This window comes from Pteropus alecto, unplaced genomic scaffold, assembly GCF_000325575.1.
Source record: "Pteropus alecto unplaced genomic scaffold, ASM32557v1 scaffold7, whole genome shotgun sequence".
NCBI classification, from domain to species: Eukaryota; Metazoa; Chordata; class Mammalia; order Chiroptera; family Pteropodidae; genus Pteropus; species Pteropus alecto.
Window position 1 is genome coordinate 52139962 of NW_006494614.1, and position 5983 is coordinate 52145944.

Sequence of the window (5983 nt, forward strand, 5' to 3'; positions counted from 1 at the left end):
AAATGAATATTATCTATTCAACAAGGTTCTTTTCTATGCAGTGACAAATGACCACCATGCATATCACTGTTAATGGCAATCTAAAGGGCCTTGATATGGCATATCATGAAGTAGTTCTGTCTCTTATGCATAAAAGAGTTCTAGTCTATTCTTTTAAAGAAACACATTCTCTCTCTTCTCCTTATAATTACATCTAGAATGCAATAGTCAAAACACCATTGAATTATAGACCGAGAATTAGAAGCATTAAGTCATAGATTTTTTTTTAATTACCAATTGCCAATAAACAGAAAGAAGCCTAATCTCAATGATAACTTAAATATCCACACTTGATCTTAGCCAAAAGGCCAGGAAGGAATAATTTAAATATCTGAATTAAAATTATGTTTGAACATTTTTTGCTTACCATTTTGTCCAAGTTTTAAATAAATATGTTAGCAAAAAATAGGGGGAGAACTGGCCATTATTTTACACAACTGAAGAATGAGAATTTATATCACCATTTTGAAATGTAATCAGTGTCTATTAACGCAAATGATATGTATACCCTATGACTAAATAATTCCACTTCTATATAAATGTAAGTATAAAAATACTCTGAAAATATTTTCACAAATGTATAAAGAAATATATTTAAGAACACACATCGCAGCATTGTTTGTAATAAAATATCTGAAAAAATGCATATGTCCATCAGTAAAGGAATGGTTAAAGAAATAACAGTATACTCATACAATGAAATACTTCCAACCATAAAAAAGAATAGGGTATATGCTGACATTATATCTACCGTACATATATTGTTAACTGGTAAAAGCAAGTTGATTGACAAAATGCTAATATCACATCAATGTATTAATCCAACTATCTATTATCTATTTAGACACCTAGAGAAAAAAAATCCTGCAAAGATTTACATTAAATTTTTGACAATTTGCACCTACCTAGATGAGGTGGGAATAGAGAAAATAAAACTTTAACTTTTTACTTTTACAATTGGCATTTTTAAATATATTTTCTGTGAATGTGGACTTTTTGAATTTAAAAATGTTTTAAATAGTTAAATTTAACTGACATTTATTGTGCACTTGCAATATATTTTATATAAAGATTAATAAAATATGAACCTTATTATCAAAAACTTCAAAATTAAATAAAAGAGATAGGAAAAAAAGGGGGATTAGAAAAAGAAGAAAATAACTATTTCTGAGTCTATAACATGCTTTCAATATTTTACAAACATTATGTTTTTTAATTTCCAAAACTCTTTGAGCTAGACATTGTTGTACTTATTCCACAGAGAAGAAAGTACTGGGTTTACTTATGTTCATCCCAGTAATGAGTGGTAAGTCTGGAATCTAAGTTCAGGTCTATCTAGTTGCAAAGGCTATTCATCTTCCACATACTACCATGGAACCAGAAGATAATAATAAAATAATATCTGAGATTTTCATATTAATATTTCTATATTTAATCTCTTTTAAAATCTACCTACTTATTTTATATTTTATCTGAATATCTTCCTGTCAAACTCAGTATCTTCAACATTAATTATCATTGATTCTTAAAACTGTTGTTTTCCTAAATGTATCACAGATCACATTACTAATATCTGCCAGCCACTTCAATTCAGAACATATTTGATATCTCCATTTCCCTCACCATCTCCTACCAAAAACAATCAGCCATCAATTCAACTCTCACATTTACTGCTAAAACAAACAAACAAAATTCTTGCAAAATGTTTGTGACTGCTCAGCCCCCATCACATTGAGTCTTGACTATGGTGATAGCCTCTTAACTGCCTTTTGGCCTCCATTAAATGCATCTTCTATAACATTGTAGTCAGTGTTATATTTCTAAAATAATGATCTGGCCACATCACTTTTTATGTTGTAATTACTCTCGCTATACTCCCCTTGAATAAAATCTAAATTATGCAGAATGGCATCCAAGTTTATTTACAAATCTCTTTTCTAGTGTCTTCCCCGCTCACACACATACCAATACACTCACATTTAATAACCATCCCTTTCCTAAAGATGCTTTACAGTTTCACATCTTGTGCCTTTGCAAATGCTATTCCTTCTACCTAGAAGCCCCTGTTACTGCATGAAAACCACGTAACTATCCTTCAGAATTCATCCATATCTCACTTCTGCTTAGAAGCTTGCATAACTCTTCTCTCTGGACAATAAAATTATATCATTACCTATTCTAATTACCCAATACATTTTTTCTAAGTTTTAGTCATTTTTCTCACCCTCTGAATTGTAGTTATTTGTATCCATTTCCCTCACTAGAATTTTCTGTGCCTTATTCAGTACTCTAACCTCAGCACTCCAAAAACTGGAATGGTTAGCACACAATAGGTATTCAATAAAGATATGATGAATCAAATTAGAATGAGAAGAAGATGTTCATGTATTAATGCACTTGATCAACCTATTTTTCAGCTATATGCTATATGCTATACATTCCATCAGGTACAGTAAACAAAAGAGACTAAGTATAAATAGAGACATGGATAGATGCAGTACTCTAGGAGTTCATGGAAATAAAAAATACTGTATCATTTTGATTTATTTAAATAATAATTCATCATAGAGTCAGTTTCCTATTACTGTGGTAACAAATTTCCACAACCTTGCTTACTTAAAATAACACACATTTATTATCTTACATTTCTGGAGATAAGAAGTCCAAATGGGGTCTCAATAGATTAAAATCAAGGTGTTGGCAAAGCTGAATTCCTTCTGGAAACCTGAGCAAAGAATTTATTTTATTGCCTTTTTCAGCTTTTAAAGGCTGCTTGCTTTCTCTGGCTTGCAATATAGCATCTTCAAATCTCTCTCTGATTCCAACCTCCTCTCTGCCTCCCTCTTCCACTTTAAAAGATGCTTGTGGTCTATGGCCATGCCACCCTGAACATGCCCAATCTCATCTGATCTCAGAAGCTAAGCAGGGTCGGGCCTGGTTAGTACTTGGATGGGAGACCACCTAGAAAGACCAGGTGCTATAGACATAAAAAACAAAAATAAATAAATAAAAAATAAGGGATTGTAAGCTGACAGGGTCCTTGCAATCTGTGAGGTCAACCAAGGGTTGCATCGCCTAAATAAAAAATTAATAAAAATAAAAAAATAAAGGATGCTTGTGATCACATTGGGCACACCCGGATGATCCAGGCTTATCACTTTATCTTAAGGTCATCTGATTAACACCCTTAGTCCCCCTCCTTCCATGTAATGTAACAAATTCTAGGTTTGAAGGACTAAGGCACAGATACCTTTGGAGGAATGACACTATTTTGCCTACCACAGGCAAAGGAATAAGAATTACACTGTGTCTCTTCTTTTCGGGTGTTGGAAAATATAAGCAAAACTTTACCCTTTGATCTGCTTTCCATTGATGATGCATGAAAAGGAGATTATCTAGGAAACTGCCAGATCGAGCAATAAAAAATTTCCAAAAGAAAGTCTACTAACTTGTTTTCAGATACACAGAGCCAGATAATAGGTGGAATAAGGAAAACAGATTTCTTTAATATGGAGAAATAGGCAAGTATGAAACATAAATTGTAACCCTTATACAGACTGTACTCCAGCCATTCCAGGTGTCCTTCTTGTGATTGGCTGCACCCAATCACAGAAATAATTCAAATTTACATTGACTTTGCAATTTACAAATCTCTTTCATTGATTTTATTATTTTATCCTCAAAATAACCTTGCAAAGAAAGTAAAACAATAAATTTAATATAAATTTTACATTAAGTTGTGTCATTAGACACAGATTATCACCTCTAAAATCCAGGGCCCATGTTTTCTGCAAGATAGTGAGCTCCCCATGTAATTAGCATGCTCATCTTCCTTGCCTCTTCTCACATATTCTCAAAAGTCTGAAATTTTATTTCTGCTTGTAGGAAGATGAAATAGGCCTCTTAGACAGTTTTTGAGCCTTATAAAAAATTAATTCAAAATGGATCATACATATAAATGAAAAATGGAAAAAGTGTAGAAAAAATAATAAGAGAAAATCTTAAGTATCTAGTGCTAGGTGCTAAGTGTTAGGCAAAGATATCAAAAGCATAATCTATAAAAGGAAATGATAAATTGGGCATCATCAAAATTTAAAACTTTTGCAATGTAAAAGATTCTGTTAAGAGGCTTGAAAGACAAATTACAGACTGGAAGAAAAAATTTGCAAACCACATATTAAAAAAGAACTAGGATCTAGAATATATAAAGAACACTCAAAACACAACAGTAAAAAGTAACAGTCAGATTAAAAAATGGGCAAAACACATGTACAGACATTTGAACAAAGAGAACATACAGATGGCAAATAAGCATATGAAAAATGTTTAACATAATTAGACATTAGGGAAATGCAAATTAAAACTATGATGAGATACCATTATGTAAATATCAGAATAGCAAAATCAAAAAATAGTGACAACAAAAGCTAGTGAGGACACAGAAAATTGGATTGCTGGGGCATTGCTGATGAGATTATGATATGGTACAGCCACTCTGAAAAACAGCGGGACAGTTTCTTAAGAACCTAAATATATAATTACCATATAACCCAGAAGGTACACTCCTGGGCTTTACTCCATAGGAATTAAGAATTATCTTCACACACACACACACACACACACACACACACACACACACACACACACACACACACAAACTGTACATGAATGTTTATAGTAGCTTTTCAGTTGCCCTTCAATGGACAAATGATTAAACAAACAGTGGCTTATCCATACTTTCGAATACCACTCAGCAATAAAAAAGAAATGAACTATGGATACTCACATCTGGAAGAATTTCCAGTGAATTATGCTAAGTGAAAAAATTCAGTGCCAAAAGGTTACATACTGTTAAAGGGAAGAAATAGTGTGACTATAAAAAACAACATGAGGAATCCTTATGGCAATGAAAATATTTTGTTTCTTGACCATATAAATGGTAACATACTGGTTGGGGTGTTATAGGAGTATAGTTTTGCAAGTTGTTACCATTGGGAGAAACAGTAAAGGGGGTCATAAGAACTCTCCGTATTGTTTCATAGAACTGCATATGAACCTATAACTATTTCACAATAAAAAGTTTAATATTAAAAAATCTAAATAATATTCTAGTTGTGTTTTGTTTTGTTTTAGTTAAGGAAACTCCATACTGTTTTCCATCATGACTGGACCATTTTGCCTTTCTAGCAAAGTGTACAATAGTTTCAATTTCCCCAAATCCTTACTAACATTTGTATTTTTTTCTGATAACAGCCATTCTAACAGGTATGCAGTGATGTATCATTGTGGTTTTGACGTGCATTTCCCCGATGATCAATGATATTGAACATCTTTCGGTATACCTGCTGGCCACTTGTCTGTCTTTTTGTATAAATGTATATACAAGTCTCTAGTCTATTAATTAATTAATTAGGGCATTGCTGATGAGATTATGGGTTTTGTTGTTGTTGCTATTGAGTTCTAATAGTGCCTTATATATTTTGGAAATTAACCCCTTATCTAACATAGTTTATAAACATTTTCTTCCATAGCATAGGCTGTCTTTTCACTCTGTTGTTTGCTGTACAGAAGCTTTTTAGTTTGAAGCAGTACCAATTGCCTATTTTTGCTATTGTTACCTGGGCTTTTTGTGTCATAGGTGATGAAATCATTGTGAAGATCAGTGTCATTGAGGAGGGAAATGAGAAGTTGCGAAATCAACAGGCATAAAGTCTCAGTTATGCATGCAAGATGAATAAGTTCTAGAGATCTGCTGTACAACATTGTACCTATGATTGACAATACTGTGCTGTGCACTTAAAGATTTGTTGAGAGGATAGATCTCATGTTAAATGTTTTTACCAATAATTCTTTTAAATCTGAAATCACACATCACTTTGCTTTCTCTAAATGTCCCCAATTTATACAATATAACACACACACTATTACAATTAAAATCTTTCCT

The 5983-nt window shown here is 32.4% G+C and overlaps 1 pseudogene; it reads left to right on the forward strand.

Annotated features, from left to right (window-relative positions):
• The first annotated feature begins 2906 nt into the window (after nucleotides 1-2906).
• Nucleotides 2907-3025, forward strand: LOC112474622 (annotated as a pseudogene).
• Nucleotides 3026-5983: the final 2958 nt, after the last annotated feature.